Source organism: Oryctolagus cuniculus, chromosome 6 (genome assembly GCF_964237555.1).
Source record: "Oryctolagus cuniculus chromosome 6, mOryCun1.1, whole genome shotgun sequence".
Lineage (NCBI taxonomy): Eukaryota > Metazoa > Chordata > Mammalia > Lagomorpha > Leporidae > Oryctolagus > Oryctolagus cuniculus.
This window is the reverse complement of record NC_091437.1, coordinates 30160934-30183058: the sequence shown is the minus strand read 5'-3', so window position 1 is coordinate 30183058 and position 22125 is coordinate 30160934. Positions and strand designations below refer to the sequence as shown.

The 22125-nt window shown below is 55.3% G+C and overlaps 1 protein-coding gene and 1 long non-coding RNA gene across 3 annotated transcripts in view; one reads left to right on the top strand and one right to left on the bottom strand.

Moving 5' to 3' along the window:
* The window catches only part of LOC138850171 (uncharacterized), a 195460-nt gene that overhangs the window by 5547 nt on the left and 167788 nt on the right, over positions 1-22125 (bottom strand). The gene's annotated exons all lie outside the window — the stretch shown is intronic.
* The window catches only part of FGF1 (fibroblast growth factor 1), a 96204-nt gene continuing 74597 nt past the window's right edge, over positions 519-22125 (top strand). The window contains exons 1-2 of one of the 2 annotated variants that reach the window (XM_008254888.4): positions 519-1123; positions 10490-10673. The gene's annotated coding sequence lies outside the window, so the exon portion shown is untranslated. The remainder of the gene's footprint in view (positions 1124-10489; positions 10674-22125) is intronic. The other variant, XM_008254889.4, reaches the window with a different exon arrangement.

Sequence of the window (22125 nt, the reverse complement as noted above, 5' to 3'; positions counted from 1 at the left end):
CTCTGCCTGTCAAACTGGAGCAGTGTTGCATGCTGGTAGGGATGCTGTGAGGATTAAATGAGACAATGCAGAAAAAGTGCTGAGCGTATCAACAGTATTTCATAAGAGCTCGATAACCAATAGTGATGCCAGTGAAGATGATGATGCTGAACTGGCATTTTGTTAGGCACAAATGCTTCCAGACTTTCCATTCATGTCCAAGGAGAGTGAAAAACCAAGCTTTGTTAGTTTCAGCAGCCTGAGAGTTAGACGCAGAGACGGCTGGGAGTGGAGGGCAGAATCAGCAGGTTCAGCAGGAGAGCAGGCTCTCTGACATGGCTTACCCAGCCGTGCAGGACTGGGGGGCCCCTCGCGGGGCTGATCTGTGTCTCGGATTGGGTGGGTGGTGACTGTAAGGACACGGCCACTGGCTCAGAAACTCTCCCCCACCTCACACATAAAACAAAGGACTTCTTCATTTATTCTCTGTGAAACCTCAAAGGGTGCCGATGAACTAGTTGGAAAAAATTTGCTAAGTTGGAGAAATTGCTTGGGTGTGCTTGGAGCAAGACCCCATCCCCCGCTCCTGCCTCAAGTGGGGAAGGTCACGGGGACTGGTTCAGAGAGGGGCATGGAGAGAGCCAGGGAGAGATACTGCTCCCTTCACCTGGCAGCCGTCCAGCCCCCAAATAGATTCTGTGTCCAGTCCAAAAATAAGATCACATGAGAGGGAGAGAAATAAATACGCAAGGGCTTGTCCTTAGGTGTCCGGTGGCACACCAGCGCCGGCCACATGCGCAGCAGCCTAAGAGGGAGGCCTCACGACCCACCTGGCTGCCTCCTTGCCCACGCTCCCTGAGGCCGGGTCAGCCTGCCATCGGGCTGAGTGTGCAGGGTGGTTTTGCTCAGCCCTTCCCGGGAGCGCCCCTGAGCTCCATTCACACCAGAATGGGAGCAGGGGAGAGAGCGCAAGTGGATCCAGCAGCTTCTCTCCAGGCGGATCACAGCATCGCCTCCTTTTCCTGAAGCAAGATCCCTGCTGACGGCGCACGGGAACCCCTTCTCCTGCAGCTCTAGGTTACTGTGAGTGCAGCTGCGGCGCCACCACCCCAGAAAGAGAGCCCCCCGCATCCAAGGCAAAGAGGTGAGTCATCTTTTACTGCAAGGCACTGGGACCCTGCAGTCCACGGCCCGCTTGGCTTCATGCTTGCTCTCAGCAGGAACGCTCGCCCCCACCCCGCCTGCCGTCCCCGCCCTGCTCTGGGTCTGCAGCAGGCTTGAGTCTATGTGACAGATGCTGCAGCAAAACACTGCTGTCCTCCCTCAGCCCAGAGGCCAGTGCTCCCTGGGGGAGCTGGGTAGGTCTACTTCTTAGTGGGGAAGTGGGAAGTGACTCCTACCAAGTGAATTATCTTTGCTGAATCCAAGAAGATGTTTACCAGGAAATCATTAGAAAAATCCCATTACAACAGAGTTAATGCTTTGTTTTAAAAGGCGCAAGATGAGATAGGAAGTAAAAGGATTCCTTGTTACCGAGCAAAAGAGGGAACAAGGAAAATGGGATCCCAGGGCCTTCGTCCTCTCCATCCCTCCCATCCTCGTCCCTTCCTGACTTAGAGCCCTGCAAAATACTCCACACACCTCCAAGAACTCCTTGCTTTGGTTGACAACAGGAATAAAGTCAAGGGGTTGGGAAGAATTGCTCTTTAACAAGGGCCAAGGGTCAAAGAGGAGGAATTTCGCAGTCCTGCTCCGCCCTTGTAGTGGCTCTGCAGGGATAAGCATGGGTGCCACCTTCACCTGCACACGTGCATTGTGAGTCTGGACACAGCCTGCTCCCAGGCTCTGGACCTCCCCTGCCCCCCCCCCCGCCCCCCGCAATACCCTGCCCTGCTGAGAAGTGCCCAGAAAAAATTTGATGAGAGCAAGGTAATTCCTGGCTACACCAGGATTGTTTCAGTGAACAGACCCTGGAAGCCAGCTGGAAGAGACTGACAAAGAGAAGGGAACTTTTGTTGATGGAACTGAAAAAGCCGAGTGGGTCTGGTGGGATCTGGTGCACAGGTCCCGAATCTGCCTCTCTTCATTTCTCGGTGCCACATCCCCTGTGTCAGTCTGCTTCCAGGAAGCCCTTCCCTGACTGTGGGGGCAGGATGGCTGCCGGCACTCAGGCTCACAGTCCCCCCGCATAGCCGCCAGACAAGAGCAGGCACTTCCTGCTCCCAGGAGTTGTAGCTTGAGTCTCAGGGTCACACTGAGGGCCTGTGTGGTTACTGTGCCTATCCCTGCTGTGGCAGTGTAGTCAGCCCCATCTCAAACCACACGGGCTGAAAGCAACGAAAGGGTGGTTCCCCAGAGATAGAGAAAGCGCTCCTGGAGGAGAAGGGCTAGGTGCAGGATGGCCAGGGGCTACAGTTGCCACTGGGCTGCTCTTTTTCCCAGTGGTCCAGGTGAGGAGGTAAGGCTCGTCCAACATAACTCCTTCCTCTGTCTTACATGCCTCAGACGCAGGTCTCTTAGCAAGGTGATCATCAGTGTAACAGATGACCCACAGACTCCACGTCCATCATTCCCAGAGACCCCTGAGAGTGGGGACGACACCTGAGGGCCATCCCAGCCACCATGCCCGGGCCTGCCAGGGTCTCCCTCTCCCTCACCCACGTTTCCCCGGTTCTGCTCCCCTCGCCCCTACTGAAATGATCCACCTTACCTTACAAGTGCCAGCCTTGGCGCTGCGTTCCCTCTGGTCCTTCTAGACTCTTCTGCTCTGAACCTGGTGGACACTATCAGGACTGCAGCTGAGCAATAGAACTTCGTGGATCTTTGTTTCTCTCCCAACTTGAATTTTATTTTCCTGGGGAAGAATTAAGTTTCACCCCCAGACCTCTCTGGTATCTAACACATCGTAGGAAGTAACAGAGCAGTAGAAAACCCGCCTCCCTAACCAGCTTAGGGAAGATGGCTCGATTACTTAATTCTGACTTGAAAGGTAGTTTAATCATTACAGCAAACACTGAGTGAGCCCGGAACGTGTGCTAGAACCCCTACAGGCCTCATATCATGTGACCCTGTGAGGCAAGCACTACTGTTATCCCTTTAACAGATGGGGACACTGAAGCTCAAAGAATTCACTTACTAGTCCTAGGTCACACAACTGGTAGGTGCTGATGTTTGGATTATTTTTTTAATGATTTGTTTATTTGAAAGACAGAGTTACAGAGAGAGGGAGCGAGACAGAGAGAGAGAGAGATCTTCTCATTTGCTGGTTCACTGTCTAAATGGCCACAATGGCTGGAGCTGGGCTAAGCTGAAGCCAGGAGCCAGGAGCTTTTTCTGGGTCTCCTACACGGGTGCAGGGGCTCAAGGACTTGGGCCATCTTCCATTGCTTTCCCAAGTGCATTAGCAGAGAACTGGATTGGAAGTGGAGCAAACCAGTGCCCATATTGGATCCCAGTACCGCAGGTGGCAGCTTTACCCACTACGCCACAGCACTGGACCTGCGATGTTGAAATTATAACAGTTAGAACCTCTGTGTATCAGCCATCCCACTTCCCATCCCACTTGTCCTCTACGTGCTTATTCTGCAATTTCCTGCCGCCTGACTGTAGAGAGTGAGGGCCTGGGATTGGTCAGGGGGCAGGAAGAAGCCCTCTTCTACCACCTGCACTGCCAGGGCCTCGATGGGGAGGGGCGATGTGTGTGTCAGCATCCTTATGAGATTCTACCCAGGGGTAAGGGGTCACACTCCTGTCCCAGAGAATCAGAAAGGTCAAGGGGTCAGGGATTTCACAAAAGGAGGTGCCTCCAGGGCTCTGTAGGGCAAGAGATGCTTTCTAACTAAGTGGGCGTGGGTGGTCCTTGGGGAAACAATAGCTGGAGGGATGGCTTCAGGATTTCAGCTTTGCCCCTCTGGCCTTCAGTCACCAGACACGGCCCTGCCCTCACCAGGGTGACGGGGGTGCTGCTCCCTAGGAGGGCGGCAGGCAAGATTTGGAAGACAACCAAATTCCCATCTCAGAGGAAATCAGAAGTTTGGGACAATGGTATTTTTGACGCCACCTGTGCCCCTACATCAACCACTTAGCTCTTAGCTGACGCAGTCTCCTGGGTGCTGGCGGGACACTTGAGCCGAGGGCATCCCCTTTCTTTGAGGCTCCCTGGTTAGTGTCCCCCTAAAGAGTACGTCCTGTTGATGTTGCTTCATTGATCCTCACTTGATCCTCACATGGATCCTCACTGATCTATGAGATGGCCAGAGAGCTGGGGTTCTACCTTGTCCTGATGGCGCAGCTGAGGCACCATGAGATGGAGGCTTGCCCCCACATTACACGGAAGGTCTTATCAGGCCAGGGGGAGCACGGAGGTCGCTAGGCTCTATGCTTGCTAGGAGTCTCCGGGTGAATCTTCCAGAGAAAAGCCACCAGCAGACTCCAGAGAAAAGCAAGGATTCCGAGCAGCGTTATTCCTATGATCCCATCACAGAAAACAACCCACACGTCCACGAGCTGATGACCAGACTGCCAAAATGGGGCATGTCCCTATGATGGGAAACCATTCAGTGCTCAAGAGAAGAGACCTTGCTCTGTGCGACACTATGGGTGCCCCGTGGAGACGCCGTGTGAAGGAGGCAGAGTAGTTTGCCATTCGTGGTTTGTCTAGGTCTGGTAAGAAGAAAGGCTGGGGAGTGACTCCCAGAGTGTCTGGGGGTTCTCTTGGGGGTGACAAAAATGCCCTAAAATTATAGTGTTGTTGTAGATGGTGGTGGTAGTGATACAACTTTTTGAAAACACCAAACTCCCCTAAGGGCACACAGTTAGTAGGTGAACTGGATGCCGCGTGGAAAGACCCAGGCCAGGCTTTCCTGCAGGCCCTGGTCTCGCCTGTCTGCTGGGCCGAGCGCGTGCCTGTCCCACTCACGGGACCATGCACACGACCCCAGTGCAGAGGACGCAGATGCAAACAGTCAGGACCCAGATGTGTCCCACAGAGCCCAAGCCAGGAAGCTTCTCCTCCTCTTGAGTACACAGCACGCGGCGTTCAGGGGCTCCAGCCCTGCTTTAGAAGCTGCCCCCACGCTGACTCCAGATCTCGTTAACTCACGCTCACTCTGGTGTTCTCCCTTCAGATTTGTCTTCTAGCATCCAGACCTCTGGTTTATCAGGAACTTAAAGAACAAACCAGGAATCCAGACTGGTTTTGTTTTTTTTTTCCCAAATAGCCAATTATTAGACCACAAGTCATTAACCTGGGTTCAAGTGGACTTAGGGACATCCTGTAACTTCCTGAATTAAGTGTGAAATACGTGAAGAAGGTGTGTGTGTGTGTGTGTGTGTGTGTGTGTGTTTATTTAGAGGGCGATTGGGTATAGATTTTGTCAGATTTTGAAACGGGTCTGTGCCTCAGAAAAACTAGCAGGCTTTCTACATTTCATAACGTGCCAGGGCTCCAGGCAGACTGGGGAGGTGTGTTTGAATCCACACGACAGCTGTCACGCCATTACAGGGGAGGCCCGAGTGGGGACTCCTGGGCAGGCTCTCAGTCAGTGCCTCCTGAGAGTCACAACCCCTTGCTGCTCCACGTTCTGCTGGCTGAGACAGAACAAGAGGAGCCACGCTCCCCGGCTCCCTTGCGCCTCAAAAGCTCCCGAGTTTGGATCATGGAGCTGAAACATCACTTTAGCTGGGAAAACGTGAGGCCTTCTTGTCACAAAGACGTGGAGGAGGCTCTCAGTTGAGTAAACATAAGCTCATGGGAAACCCAAAGTAAAGCTGCTATCACAGAGCAGGCGCAACCCCTGGGGTGCACATTCGTGCACTGGGGCAATCAGTGCACCTGTCACCTGCTGCGGGAGCCAGGCCTTGTCTACACCGGACGTTCTCAAACCAAGGTCCCAGCACCAGCTGCACCGGCGTCAGTGCACCTTCTGCAGCAGGGGGCCACTCCACCCCTACTGACTTGGAAACTGAGGGGGAGGAGGGGCCTTGTGCTCTGCATTTTAACAACCCTCCAGGTGACCCTGTGCTCACTCAAGTTTGGAAGCCACTGGTCTAGGTCCCGGGAATACAATGACAAAAAGACCAAGTGTGCAGCAGGAGAAGACGGGACACATAAGTAACCATGTGATGGATATGATGATTCCCAAATCCTAAGTCCCGCGAAGCTCAGGAAAGCAGGGCCTCGTGAAAGATGCTGCTGAGGACAGGTGGTCAAGGTGGAGGTCGTCTGAGCCGAGACCAGAATGGTAAGAAGGCGCCAGCCATGCAAAGAACGTAGGGGCGGAGACTGAACACACCCATTCCGGGCAGAAGGGAGAGCAAGCGCAAAGGCCCTGAGGAGGCAGGACTGAGTTTGGTCCACATGAGGAGCAGTGTGCCTCGAGCACAGTGAGCCGGGGGAGTGCACAGGGAGAGGCAGGTGGCTTTCGTTCTCATGCAGGGGGAGAGGCACTGGGCAGTTTTGAACAAAGAGGGAGAGAGGGGCACAGTCAGATTGACCTTTTAGCTGGATCCTTCTGGAACGAACTGCAGGGTAAGAGGAGAAGGAAAGAGGCCAGCTAGCAGGCTATACAATAAACCAGGCTGGAAACACTGGGGCTTGGACGGACCAAATCCATGAGCAAAGACTTATTACGTGAACAACAGACAATGGTGCAGGGCGGTGTGCATAGAAGATGGTTCTTGAGCATACACACATGAGAGGCTGTAGACACCCCCACACACACACACACACACAGGTCAACAGTGGTTATCTTTGGAGAGCAGAGGTTCAATGAGGGTCATTTGGTTCTGTACTTTGTGCACTTTGATTATGCAGGAGGAAGCTTCAAAAGGTTCATGCGAAAAGGAAATTGAAGATGCTGCAGACTTCCCATGAACTTTTGGAATCTCCCTTCTACATTGAGTACTCCTTTTTCTTTTAAATACTTTAAAATCGGGGTCAGTGTCGCGGTGTGGAGGGTAAAGCCACCGCCTGCAATGCCAACATCCCATGGGGTGCCGGTTTGCATCCCGGCTGCTCTGCTACTGATCCAGCTCCCTGCTAATGGCCTTGGAAAGCAGCAGCAGATGGCCCAAGTGCTTGGGCCCCTGCAGCCACTGGGAGACCTGGAAGATGCTCCTGGCTCCCAGCTTCAGCCTGGCCCAGCTCTGGCCAATTCAGCCACCTTTAGGAGCAAACCAACAGATGGAAGGTCTCTTTCTCTTTCTCTCTGTATTTCTTTCTCTCTTTTTTTAAAGATTTATTTATTTTACTTGAAAGTCAGAGTTATACAGAGAGAGAAGGAGAGGCAGAGAGAGAGAGAGAGAGAAAGAGAGAGAGAGAGAGAGAGAGAGAGGTCTTCCATCTGCTAGTTCACTCCCCAGTTGGCTGCAATGGCTGGTGCTGTGTTGATCAGAAGCCAGGAGCCAGGAGCTTCTCCCGAGACTCCCAAGTGGGTGCAGGGGCCCAGGGTTTGGGCCATCTTCTACTGCTTTCCCAGGCCATAGCAGAGAGCTGGATAGGGAGTGGAGCAGCTCAGACTCAAACCAACGCCCATATGGAATGCTGGCACTACTGTAGGGTGTGGCTTTAAACGCTACACCACAGCACTGGCTCCTCTTTCAAAATAAATAAATAAATTTTCAAAAATACATTTTAAAATAAAATGGATTATTATTACATGGATGGAGGAAAGCACACAATAGAATAGGTGATGGGTATGGAAGATGAAGAAGCCCTCTCCCAGCCTCCTCTCCTGGAGCTGCTGGAGCGCAAGGCTGATAGGTGGGGGCTGTTCTGGGGCTCGGCACCTCCCTCCTGGAGATCCCTGGGACCCAGCTTCTGCCCCAAGCTCTGCAGATGGAGGTGCCACCAGGTGTCCCTGGGCAGAACTTCCCGGAGCTCTCCATCATCTTGGCAGCAGGTTCACCATGAGGCCAGGATGCCCTTGATTTCCCAGCCTGATTGGGCACAGACAGGAGGACTGGCACGCAGCATCTAATTTCCGCCAGCAGCTGATTAGGATTTGCTGTGCCTGATCGAGGTCAAATGAGATTAGAAAGAAAATGCAGTGCTGCCGGGGTGCGTGTCACGGAAGTGCACCATTCACGTAAACAGGACAGGGGAAAGCAAGCGTTGGTCTCCAGATTCGAGCCGAGGCGGTGTGCCCGGAGAGAGGGGGCGTTATTTTTTGGGCCAGTTGGAACCCTGCTGCTCCCATGATGCTCTGCTGCTTGTTTCTGTCGGTGTGGTTATTAAGTCCGATTTCTGGAGGCACTGAGTACAGAATACGGAAACCGTGGCTATGCCACACTCTACCTGCACCGTCCTTCCAGGGCTCTTGATAAAGGGCCGCAGTCACTCTCTGTAACAGTGACTGCGTAGTGCTCCATCTCCAGCCCATCCCTTAGCCTGCACCAGGCATAGCGTTCGGGCCTGACCCCGCGCAAGCCCCTGTCTCTGTGGCTAATCCTGCTAGGATTCGGTCGGTCCTCCACGTCTGTCGCTTTCTGCCTTTCTCGGCTCTCCTCTGCAGAGCTGCCGTGGCCCTCATCGTGGCAGGAATGGCTTTGAAAGCTCCACGGGAAGGCCTGGTTTCTGCTACCTGCCCTGTGTAGGAGCGCGCACGCTGTGGGTGTTCGTGGGGCGCCTCCCCAGCTCGTCCTCCCTCTGATCATTTCCTGGCATGGAGCTGGAGGGCTGTTCCATAGCCAGACTTCTCCACGAGGCAAACCCGAAGTCCTCCCACTCGGGATAACAGTGGGGTCAGACAACACCTACGTCACCATGTCCTGAGATTCAAAAAATCCCCATGTGTACTATATAAAAGATAAATGGTGCAGAAGTTGGAATAAGTATAGAAACTGATAGATGCTGACATGAGATTTTGTAAATGCCAACATGGGGAGGGGGAGGATTATTTTACCATAAGTCTCTTACAGAACTGAAGATGCATTATTTCCCAGTATTGGGGCAGTCACACTGCCAGTCCATAGCTGGTAGCGACGTGAGTGCATGCCAGTAGCTAGGGATTATACCTGTATTTGCCTAAAAGCTCAGTGTGTGTGTGTGTGTGTGTGTGTGTGCAACACTGTTTCAGAATGGGATCTAACAGGGAACTAAGTAAGGACTTGCAGCTGCATGCCCAGTGTCCCAGGCTCTCGCACAATCCTGTCTGCAGGGAAGTTGGGATGTGGGTGGCAAAGTCCTCCTGCTCTCCTTTAGTGGGGAGGGAATCTGGAGCCCTGACCGACCCACAACGCAGGTGCACAGGTTTAAGGGTGTGCACCTGCAGCCGTGAGACTGCGGGACTCCAGCTAGGGGCGCCTTCTGGGTGAGTCACTGAGTCTGCACCTCTGTGCTCGGGAGTTTTCGGGTTTTCAAAACTTTCAAATCCATCGTTCCATGTGCCTCAACAGAAGTGTCCCGTGCCCCGGGTCTGGTACATGAGCGTCTGCAGGTTCATCCTTCCAGAGGCTCACGAATGGCTCCTCTGGTGCTCTGAAAGCAGCGTGGGGACCAGGCTCCTGCCCCTGCCTCCCCTGGACCCGAGCAACTGCCCAGAGGAGGGAGAAGCGGAGAGCCAAGCTCCAGTTCCGACAGGTCCCGCTCTTCCTCTCTGAATCACTGGGTGGGCAGGCTTGCACACACACTCACACACATGTGTGCACACTCACTCATGCCTCCCGGGCTCACTGATTATAGGAAACGATCACTCGTGCTTTATCTGATCTCCTTAAATACCTCTCGATCTATGCAGGCCCCTTCCTTCCACCTTCTAGCCCGGGAGTTATTCGCACAGGTGGCTTCCTCCTTTGCTTAGCTGGCCTGCCCATGTCCTTGGACCCTGTGAACAAACCCCTAACCGTGCAGCCTGGCTCAGCGGAGGGTGCCCTTGGTGGGACAGAGCAGGGAATGGCAGCAAACGCTCTCTGCAGTCCTCCCCTCCAGCTCCCCTGCACGGCCATTGTCGCCAGGACTGGGCTCTGCCAAATGCCTCTGGCAGGGCTTGGCTCGGGAAGGGCACAGACAGACACACACACACACTCTGCCCCACACAGACACCAACACCCCGGGCCGGGAGGCCGGATGGCAGGAGAGAAAAGGGCTCCTTTCATCCGTAGCCCTGCAACTCCCAGAAGTCTCTGCCACATGACCTGCTGCTCCCTGGCAACGGAGGCCTCCAACCAAACAGGGCCCTGCTCCCCCGAGCGCCCAGGGAGTCCGCTCAGGCATTTGCCCCAAGACAAACCACGTTAAAATAACACGCGGGGAAGCCACGGCCCGTCTGCTGCCTCTGCCTCCCTCCCCGCTGGCTTGTGAACAGCTTTGCATTCCCGGCCCTCTGCTGTGCGTCCCTGGGGGTGGGCTGGATGCAGGTGCCCCCCCTGCTGGGACGGAGGCCCAGCGAGAGGCTGCCCACCTGCCGCGGCACAGCGCTGCGCGGGGACTGGTAGCTGCTGGGTGGCGCGCTGGCTGGAGGCGGGCCAGCACCTGATGTGCATGCCGTGGCCCGTCCCTCTCCCCACACAGAGCCGCAGTACCCAGAGGATCAGGGAGTGGCCGGCCTGCAGGGGAAGCAGCCGCAGCGCAGCAGCACAACAGGGACAGCGACAGCCAGTCTCAGAGCACAGGACACTGCGTGGCATCTGTTTCTCCTGGGGTGACCCAAGAGAGTGTGTGGAGAGCCACAGCCTCTAGCCAACACCGGCTTCCGGTAAGACTCGGGGTCTCTGTTCTGGGGCAGTGTGTGTGTGTGTTTGCGTGTCTGTTCAAGGCGACTTGGAGAGGAAGGAAAAGGAGCCAGGTAAAGGCAGGGAGATGTTTTAAGTTGGTAGCACTGGACGCAGCCCCCTGCAGGTGAATCCCAGGAAGCTCCCCTCTGGCTCGGTTTAGGTGGGCAAGTTCTAGCTGCTGGCGCAGGCAAGAAAGAGCAGTACCTACACTTCAGAGCCTGCAGGGAGAATGCACCAGGACTCCCCATTCTCTCCACTCCTCCCCCGCTAGCCACCAGCTACCGGGGTCTGGAGGGGGAGGGAACGCGCTCCTCAACCCCCCAACTGCAGTGCCGGAGGAAGACCCTGTGGTTCTGCAGGTGCCCACAGCTGCAGCCCGGGAGGATCGGGCTGGCATCATCTTGCTGTGTCACACTCCACCCCTTTGGGGTAGCCCGGAAACTCAGCAGCCCTGGAGCACCTGTCCATATGTGGGCAGCTTTAGTTTTAGTTACCTTCTGATGTAACACTCGGGCTGAAAGGCAGGGTTAGAGTGGGTGGCAATGGAAGGCTTGGATAGGGTGGCATCCACTGGGTACCTGGGTTACTCCCAGCCTTCCCTTCTGGCTGCAAACGGCACATTGGTCTCAGGACCCCCGTGGCAGGCACCAGTACGCAGGAGCTGGAATGGCTTCCCCTGGGCATTCTTTGGCACACATGCCATGCATACCCACAGCTCTACTGCATGCCCAAAGTATGCGAGGCTCCCAGAGGCAGCTTGAGAAATTCAGACCGCCAGCGGCTGGAGTGGGAACTTCAGGCATTTCATCAAACACTCATATTCCCTGAGACCTTAATCTCCTGTCTCAGGCCCAAGAGCCCACCCTGTCCCTCTCTGACTGTTGTGCACACAGCCCCCCCTTTTCCAAAGCCCTCCTCTCTGCTTTGGAAAGAAGCACTTTCCCTTTCATTCTCGAAGGGATGTGACTGTTTCCAACTGAGCTGCCCAAGCGCTGGTGGGAGGATCCTCTGATGGCTGGGTGCGAGGGTGCAACAGTGGCAGAGGACTGCAAAGAAACCGGCCTTGCCTTGGACGGCGGTGTCTGGGGAGGGCTGGCCAGGGCAGCGTGGCCTTGAGAAGGGGCAGAATTTGGTGGAGACTCTGATTCATAGTCACAGAATTCCCGTCGCCTGTGTTTTCTTTGCTGGTCACTTGAGGGCTTCCCAGGAAAACCCCTTCCTGAGCTGGTCTCTCTGAGGGTGAGACCCCTAACCTGCTGGGGAGGGCAGCTGGCGGGCACGGGGGGAGGCTTTTGCCACTGGCCCTTGCTTCTGTTAGTATGAATAAAAGGACTTGTAAATGAAGGACCTAATCAAAATCAGTCGATATGCAAAAAGTTAAGAGAGAAAACAATGTCGGGAAAACGCTCCTCCAGTTCACATGTGGCTTGCCTAGGTCCAAAAAGGACTTGGGACAGCAGTATCTGCTTAAGTGGTCTGACGTTACAGGCAAGCAGCACCAACCATGATGATGGTGTTTCCTGCCTACATGGGAGACGGATGTCCACGTCTGACCCCAGGAGGGACAGCAAGAACCATCACTTTGTTGAAATGCATGCTGTGGACCCTGAATAAACCATTAGAGCTCCCAGAGCTGCCAGGAGCCAGGCTCCTGTGCAGAGAGGAAGGCACACCCACTTCCACCTCATTAAGTAGGTATTGCTTGGCCAATGCAGTACACCTTGAATGAGAGCGCTGGAAAAACAATCTATAGTCATTTGTGCCTCAGGCATGCCCTGTGCTAGGTAAATCGAACACCCATGCATGCCCCATAAAGTGAGGGTGAATGAGTATTTTTTTCCCCTAAGAAAGGATCATTTGTCAACAGATGTTCATCAAGTACAAAATAAGGCCCATCTCTGACCTAACAGGATCCAGTCCAGTCAAGCACAGAGAGAGAAGGCAGGGGAGTCTGGAGGAGGGGCGGGTAGCAGAGAAGGAGCCTGGGCTTCAGGGACGTCCAGCTCAGCGGGCAGCTAAGTAGAGGAACTCGAGGCCGAGGAACCAGCATCTGAGCCGGTTGCCTACAGGCAGAGAAAGGGAGGAGGGAATGGCAACTGGACCTGAGAGGCCGGGCAACAGCGTGGCTCAGCACATTCGCCCTGCAGTCAGACCGCCTGGGGTCCAAACGCGGACGGTGCTGCTTACTGCTCCTGTGACCCTGTGCCTCCGTGTCCTCATCTGTCCCGAGTCCAGCGTTGCTATTGAAAGGGTCGAGTGGGTGATGCCTGGCTTCCTGTGAGTGTGATATGCGCCCTGCTGTTACTGCGGAAGGTGCATCTGGAGAGGGCTGCTCGCAGTCCCTGGATGCCCAAGTGCAAAGTGACACTTGATGAGTGCTCACCGGTGCCACCTTGGAGGTTTGTCTGCCTCTGAGCACAGGAGAGACGGAAGAGAACCTGTCCTGGTCACCATCATTTCTTATGCCCTGACTGAGCCCAGGCGCTACGCCTGCCTTGAAGTCAGCCTTGTGAGTAGGGGCTTGTCATGGCTGACTTCAGTTGTTAGCTTGACTAGATGAAGGAATCCTTAGAACCCTGGAAAAGCACTGTTTTAGGTGTTTCCAAAGAGGTTAACTCATGAAACCTTCAAGGAGGGCAGGCACCAGGCAACTGGCTGGACACAACACAAATCAGTGTCTCCACCTAAGAGCTGAGACACACGCGTCAGGCCTTGGATGTCAGGACTCCAGGCGTGCAGGCCTTCAGACTCTAGATCTACACCAGCGGCCTCCTTCTTGGGGACTGAGGCTTTTGGCTTTGAGTTGAGAGCTTCCCTGGTGTTAACACCCTTGCACCTGCACGGAACCAGCCCACTTGGCATCCCAGTCTGCAGATGACCTGTTGTGGGACCTCTGAGCTTGAACAAGCACATCGGCCAATTCCCCTAACCAATCCCCCCTCGTATGTTTATGTATGAAGGCACCCAAAAAGTTAGTGGGAAAAACGAATTTAAAAGGAAGTTTATTTTGGGTATAAAACATTTGGAAATCCATGCAGCTTTTCTATAGTATCCATTTTCCATCATCTTTCCGAAGACTCCCCTCATGCATACTCTGTTGGTTCTATGCTTCTAGAAAACTCTAACATGGGGTTATTATAGATGCAGGGACAGAGGTGTGGTAGGGCGGAGCCAAGCACTGCCAGGGACAGCACAGGTGTGGGGCACTGCCTACCCTGCAGCAGGGCTGTGTCCCTGCAGGGCACTGCTCATGGACACAGTGCTTCTCTGCTCCTCCAGGACCCGTCCGCCGTTCCCCAGGGAGTTTCCCACAGAATGTGTGTGAGAACCACAGGGGAGCTTGCTAAAAAATCAGGTCCCAGGGTCCCATCTGCAGAAGTGGCATTTGTTAGGAAGCCAGGATTCTGCGTGGTTTTGGCCCAGGACATTCTGGTACAGGGGGTCCACAGACCCCAATTTAAGAAGCTCGGGTGTGTTCGTCTGGGTGGTGGGGACATAGCTTCTCCAGCTGGAGCGTCTCTGTCATTGCCTACTTCCTGAATGACCTCACGAGACCTCCACCACCATCTAACAATAACCACACACTTCCTGCCTGTTGCATCATCATGGCCAGGCACAGCACCAAGCCTGCCACTTAAACTCTCCTCTCATTAGCTTTCCTAAGAATCCTGTAGGTTAGGCACTATTATTTCCACATCTCACAGCTGATGGAAAGGGCCCCACTGCGGGTATGTGACTGAGCCGGGATTTGAACTTGGGGCTGGCAGATGACAAGAGCCCAGCCATGCAACCTATAAGCTGTCCTGTGGGAGTGGTCTCAGCTCCTGCTTTCCCACTCTTGGCGGGCTGTCTTTCTCCAGCTCACCATCCTGCCTGGTCCACCTCACCCTCAGACTTCCATAGAATTTCTTCAGAAGCCTGTGTTTCCCTATCTGTTCTCTCTTTCAATGAGTTAGAGACATCGGGATGACGGGGATGCTGAGACAGGTGCACGGCTTGAACCGTGTTCATCCCTAAATTCATGTGTTGAAATTCATCCCCTAACCTTCAGGACCACAGAGTGTGACCATATTTGGAAACAGGGTCCTGATGGACACAATCAAGTGAAAGTGAGGCCAATAGGGTGGCTCCTAGGGGAAGGGGAAGCTTGCACCCAGAGCCGTCCACTGTGAGAAGACCATGTCAAGGGGCGTGGAGGGAAGCCGGCCACCTACAGATGGAGGAGAAAGGCCTGGGCTGCATCAGAAGGAACCCACCCTGCTGAGCCCTTGACTTGGGACCTGAGGCCTCCAGAGCTGGCAGACCACGCAGGGCTTACTTCGACTGCCCCACCTGGGGTCCCAGCAGAGCCGTGTAGTAGGACGTCACATTTGGGCTTCCCACTCAGGCTCTGACTTGGGGGCAACCTCACTGCAGACCAACACATTATGCCACGTTGTGGCAGCTGGCTCTGTTTGGACCCTGAGTGCCTTCCTGTGGACTAACCCCAGGTTCTTGGTAGCCGCGAGCAGACCTTCGGCCCAGGAGAGAAGGACTGAAGAGAAAGAGGAGAGAGGGAGGAGAGAAGATAAGTGAAGGGACAAGGAGACAGGAGGAAGAGGGAGAAAGAGGAGTGGGGATAAGGATGGCACAGGGGCTACTTCAAGCCCCAAGAACCAGCTGCACACAGCCCATTCTTGGGCACCCCCTGCTCTGTGACAGGTGCAACAGAGCAGGGACCGACACTAGATGGGTACAGACTCCCAGCAGGCAATGACCCCCACTGGGTGGTCCTGCAAGGCATATGGCAGAGGTGCTGAGCTGGGCAGGGCTCTGGGAAAGCCTCTATGAGGAGCTGATGCTTGGGTTGCCAACTGAAGGGTTTGCAGGTGCCACGTGGTGAGGGCAGGGTATGTCAGGTGGGGAATGAACACATGCAAAGGTGGCATGGTGTTGCCAAGGAGTGGGAGGAGGGACGCTGGGGCTGGAGTGCCAGGAAGAGGGGCAAGTGAAGCCCAAGGGGCAGGAAGCATGGGGCCATGCAGCTGTCTTGGGGATTTAAGTCCTTAAGCCGTGAGCCAGGGGAGCAAGTGATCCTACAGAGGGGCAATTCTCATTTCACACAGGCATGTTGGGAATGGAGATGCTGATAGCATGGCTCAGCATGAGTCAGCTCTGAGGCCCCTGAGGTCATAAACTCGGGCTCGGAGGCGCAGCCAGAGTTCCCGGCCCCTTCCCAGGTGGTGCCCTGGCCACCGTGTCCCTCAACAGAGTGTGTTCTGGGGGTCTGCCATGGCACCACTGAGAAGGGACTAGAGGGGGCCGCTTCTCCCCGGCAGCCAAGCCAGGCTCCTGCTGTGAGTGACAAGGCAGCCCCTCCTGGGCTTCCTTGGCGGGGCACAGGAAGCTCCCACGACTGTCACTGCTCCTTGGCCTGCTTGTCCCCTGCAGGGCCTGCAAGAGCCGGCAGGTGCATCATTCAGCAGGGGGCTCGGAGAATGACAGAGATGCCCGTTGTCAGGGGAAGGAGGGGAGAAATTAGGTGGTGACGGGTCTGGAAGAGGGCAGAGCGTGCTGGACGCCTAGGACCTGAAGCCTTACTGGTGAGTCCACGTAAGAAGCTGTGAGATGGGCCTGGGGTGACTCCAGCTTGGTGTCTGCAGTCTCCAGGCGCCCAATACACACTTCGTTCTCGCCAGTGGGAGCCTCGTTAGTGCCAACCATTATGGCACAGCCCATAGTCAAAAAGTCCTGACATGGCTGACAGCGTGCTGTGGCCACGCACCTGCCTGCCACCCACAGTTCCCTTTACTTTCCACTACGGCACGGGACTGCATTTAGTTCAGCAAGGGTGAGCTCTTGGAGCAACTGTGGAGCAAAGAGGTGTTTAGGGGAGGCAAGAACACAGCTGGGCGGCCACCTGGGGGCAGCATTCTGCCCCTCACCCCCTCTCATTTTCACATCCGCTCAGTGTTGCCCCGAACTCCTGTCAGTTCCTCTGCTTCCCTGCTCTGGCCCACCTCTCAGATTTTGCAGTTGCTCTTCCAGCTTTCTGGACGCTTCCCCCAGTTCATCATGTAGCAAAACTCTTCTCGTCCACAGCCCTCACCTCTCTCCTCACCCCATCAAACGCGCCTTCCTGTTCCTCTCTCTCTTACCTCTCTTTGCTTCATGGCACTTACCCTGATCTAGTTATTTTACCAATTTATTTTATTTTATTTTATTTTATTTTATTTTATTTATTTATTTGAAGGAGTTACAAAGAGATCTTCCATCTCCTGGTTCACTCCCCCAACAGCCAGTGCTAGGCCAGGCCATTTTCTACTGCTTCCCCAGGTGTATTAGCAAGGAGCTGGATTGGAAGTGGAGCAGCCAGGACATGAACCGGTGCCCATATAGGATGGCAACACTACGGACGGAGGCTTTATCCTCTATGCCACGGCGCCAGCCCCTATCTTGCCAATCTTGCAGAAACCTGCCATCGCCTATTCTCCCCCCCAGAATGTAAGCCTCAGGGAGGCAGGAGCAAGCCTCTGCCTTGTTTCCTGCTTCATCCCCAGTGCCTAGAACACAGGGTAGCCACGCAGTAGGTGCTCAGTAAGTATCAGGCCACTGAACGCTGAGTGGGAAAACCAAGACCAGGACAGCAGTGGATCCTCCTTACAGAGCCGGAGACGGGCCAGACGCTGCTGAGAGCAAAGCGAAGTTTCCATCAGAACCTCTGACCCTAACTCAGGGCGGGTCTTGGGGGGAGGGAGTAAGCACTTGACGGTGCCCAGGTTCCCATGCTATGGTTCGGCTGCTCTAGGGGGGTCAATTTAGTCTCATTTCTGCAGAAAACTTGAGTTGGGAGCCAGGAACAATCCACCCTAGCAGTGCTGTTCATGCCGAGGAGTGAATGACTTCTTCTGGCTACCTAGCACTCCAGGCAAACAAGTGAGGTCAGGTAGCTGGAACGGAGACCATGATCCCCCACGCTCGTGCCCACGGAGGCTTCCCCTGGCTTCCCCCTCCCCCAACAATCTTGGAAATCATGGGAAAGATCTGCACTGATTGACTGGTGAGGGCAACGTGCTGCACCAACACCTTGGGGGACAGAAAGAGCTTCTGGGGCCTGAGCGTCCTCTTGTCCTTTTCTAAGAATCTACGAGAATTTAGAAATGCAACAGAGGGAAGCTGAGAACAAGGCTCCAGACTCGCTCCTGGAGCCACCCAGAGTGAGTTCCAAGTCGCAGGTGGGCCCAGCCTGGCTTCCTGGAGTCAGCTGGCTGCATGTACTTTGATGAAAGGCAGTTTTAAGTTACAGGAGAAAATATTCCTCCCGAATTTAATTAAAGGAAAATCTCAATTGGTTTTTCTTGCTTGACAACAGGGGTGTCTCCTAATGGAAGTTGGCCACAGCAGCTGCCTGCCATTCTCCTGGGATATCCTGCTGGGCACTGGGGAAGCGGAGCCCTAGGGTTCCCAGAAAGGGAGCTACGTGGGATACGGGAAATGCGTCTGACAGTTCCAAACCTGACCCGTGTCGCTTAGAGCCTCTCATGCCTTCAGAGCAACAGCCCTGATACTCTGGTAGCGGAGCATGGTGGTCCTGAGCAGGGAACATGGGGACACTTGTCTGGCTTTGACTTGTGGCTCTGACACTGCACAGCTGTGTGATCCTGGTCCAGTTCCATAACCCCTCTCAGTCTGCACAACGCAGGCGACAGCAGCCCCTAGATGCTAGGTTGTTGACAGGGATATGTGAATCCACACGTAGAGCCTATAGAATGTGTCCATACGACATCAGAGTTCATGGGGTCGTTAGTGGTACATATACATGCACAGAATATTTTAGCACACAACACATGGCATGCAGTATTTGCTCAATAAATACTAATTATTACTGACAAACTCTGTAGTCAGTTAGAAAGGATGCAAGGACACTCAGGCCCTCTTCTCAGAAGCTCTCCCCCCCAAGGTGTTGGTGCAGAACTTTGCCCCCACCAATCAAAATCAACACAAGCCTTTTCCACAATTCCCATCAGACTGGTGGGGGAGGGGAAGCCAGGGGCTGCGTCTGCCTCCGTGGGTGTGAGGGCCTGAGCATGCGGGATCATGGTCTCCCTTCCGGGCACCTGACCTCACTCGTTTGCCTCTGATGCCCAGCAGCCAGAAGTCATTCACCCCTCGGCATGAACAGCACTACTAGAGTAGATTTTTGCCAGCTAACAGTTCCTGGATCCCTTCATAAGAATGTATTTGAACTCCAAAAATGGCCCTGGGGTAGACAGTCACCTGCAGCTCTGCTGTTGCCCTTTTGCCTTCTTTGTTCGGGGGAGGATCGTCAGTTGGTGCTTTTTCAGCACTTAGTATCTGCATGTCAGGGACTGTTAGTCCTGGAGCAGACACAGGCTACCTCTGAGCAGTTCTTAGTGCAGGTGTTCCAAACGCATCGTGAGAGTGATGTCTGTGAATTCTTTGTGTTTGATGCACACATGTGTGCATGCACACACACAAATCCTGGCTGGATCCCCTGCAGCCAGGGTTCCGTGGTTCCTCAGTACATGGGCTCCTTGAAAATCCCACTCCTATTCCCTGGCGCTGGGCTTTGAGCTCAAATCACCTGACAGCGGACTGCAGGGTAAGGGCTAGGGGGCTGGCGTAGGGGGATCCCACAGCCACCTGGCACATGGGCTGCCTGATGCCCCGCCCTCCCTTGCTGAGTGGCCTTGGGTAGGGAATGGTCCATTCGTGGGAGCAGCTGCCCTCACTGAGGATGGCTATGGCGGGGAACGGAGACATGGTGTGGACAATGCGTGGCACAGCATGCGGGCTCGCTCTCTCTCTCTCTCTCTCTCTCTCGCCAATTCCCTTCCTCTGCGGCCCTCCGGACGGGCTCGCAGCTGTGCGTGCAGACGAGCCCAGTGGGGACAGCTGTCTTGGAGGTCTGTAGATGTTCCCTCGTCCCAGGTGACCGTCAGCACATCTTGTGGCTTCCGCAGCAGCCCAGAGACGCACTCTAGGCCGGGGTCCTGGCTGCCCCCGCCCTCTGCTCAGCCCACCCATTGACCAGTGTCCAGGCCTAGAGTAGGGTCTGCAGGCCTGTTGCTCTCCTACGTCCTCAGAGCTTTCTCCATGGCCTGGGGCGTGAGACGCTCCCACAGGGAAGCTGGACGCCCTCCTGTCCCACGCTGACCTCCCTAATGCATCCCTCCCTCCCACGGAGGCCCAGGGCTTTCACACACAGCTGCCGCAGGGCGGGTCCCACACAGCAGTGTGAGTGGGGGTGGGGGAACCGTTCCCAAGGCCATTGTGCACTGTTTCTCGTGACCCAGTGACCTGACCCTTCCTGCCTCGTGCTAGCCCCGGACGGAGCCAAGACCCTGGAGGGCGGCCTCACCTTGGGCTAGCTGGCTGGAGCCCCACCAAGGGGGGAGGTCTGGCTCCCACGCTGGATGGACCCCGGGGGAGGTCGGGGGAGGGTGAGCCAAAGAAGGCCTCATCGCCTCTGTGTCACCTCCAGGCCTCCCCCTCCTGCCGGCTCGGCAGTCGGCCGAGGGGTGTGGAGGCCCCCACCCTCCCCATTAGTGGCCTAGTACTTAGAACATGGCTGTGCCGCACCAGTGCGCCTGGATTGGAGTTCTGGCTCTAGCTCCCGACTGCAGCTTCCTGCTAATACAGACCCTGGGGGGCAGCGGTGATGGCGCAAGTGACGGGTCCCTGCCACCCATGTGGGACACCCGGATGGAGTTTCCGGCTCCTGGCTTCAGCCCCACCCAGCCCCAGATGTTCTGGGCCCAGGGGAGTGAACCAGCAGATGGGATCTCTCTCTCTTTTTCTCAAATTAAACACAAAAAGGGTCTCTTTCAAAAACTCTACCCATGCCACTGTAAGACAAGCACTCCCTGAGCTGGCTGCTCACAAGTCTATGCACCGCACAGCAAGAGAGGAGCCGCGGGTGATGAACAAGGAGCAGGACAGCCCCTAGAGGATGGCAGCCCCAAAGCCAGGATTTCCGGGAGCCCAGAGCTCACTCTTCCTGGCCGACGACCCCACATCCTGCCGGCCCCGCGCTGGCCGCTCGTGTTTCTCATTATCTCTCCCCACCCTCCTGAGAGGCTTCTCGCTGCACCCAGAGGCTTATTTTTAACTTGCACAGTAATGCTAGGGCCGCACATGCTGCACTGCCTCCATCCCCAGGGCGCTGGGCTGCCTTGTCGGGACGCATTCTCCCCGCTCCCAGCCACGCTGCCTTTCCTACGCACCGAGCAGCTCCTCCACGAGGGCCCCCGCCCCACGATCCAGCAAGGAAGGGCAGCTGTGGCCTCGGCCCCGGGCTGATGGGGCAGGGAGCACCCCCCCCCCACACACACACACACAAGCCAAGGGAGCCGACAAAGCAATGAATGGCACAGAGACACTGCGAAGAGGTTGGTCCCATACAGAGGACAGACAAGGCCTGGGACAGGGAGGCTGTTCCCAACTGGGCAGGGGGAGCAAACTGCTCTTAGAAGGTGACACAGTAGCAGGGCCACTAAGCTAAGAGACCACCGAGCACACAAGGAATAGGGAGACCATTTCTCTGGGAGGGGAGGGCACGGGGGCTGGGCAAAAGCTTGGTGTGTTCTAGAACATGACAGAAGGCCAGTGGACAAAGGGAAAGCGGCCAGAAGCAGGCAGAGTCCAGGCCCAGCAGCTCCGGAGTCACGCAGAGTTTGGGCTTTATTCTGAGTGCTGGAGAAAGCCTTCAGATGGGCTGGCAGGCGGAGGTGACGAGTGATGACTGACAGACATCCCCAGACCTCAGCTGGCTCCCGAGCAGGCGGGAAGCCGGGGCTACGAGTTAGGAGGCCAGGGGCTCCTGCAGGAAAGGGGTGACGGGGTCGAGGCTCGAGTAGGGCAGCGCCACACCTGGGAGCAGGCGGCCTCATGCGGCTCCCACTGAACGCTTTCTTCCCAAAGGGTGCAGAAACGTGCCCTTCAACTGTATGCCCGGAGCACCAAGGCCAAGTCAGAGCTGGCCAGACGAGCGACAGGGCTCAGCACCCAGTGCCTAGGACCAGCTGCATTTATTAGGTGTCTAAGCACAATTAGGGTCTATGTCCAGAGGCAGGCATTTTGGTCTAGCAGTTAAGGCATCAATTATGGCATCCACATCCCACATCGGCGTACCTGGTTCAAGTCCTGGCTCTGGTTCCTGGCTCCAGCTTCCTGCTACTGCACACCCTGGAAGATAGTGGTGGTGGCTCAAGCAATTGAGCTCCTGCCGCCCACTGTTTCCCACTCCCAGCTTTGGCCCCAGCTGGCTCTGGTCCAGGCTTGGTACAGATCTGGCCATTGTGGGCATTAGAGGAGTGAACCAGTGTGTGGGAGTGAGTGCTTGCTCTCTATAAACCGCATTTTTTTTTATCAGGAAAAGAGATCTTTCCCCAAAATTTGCCCTCTTTGATTTTCCTGAAAGGTGTATAAACA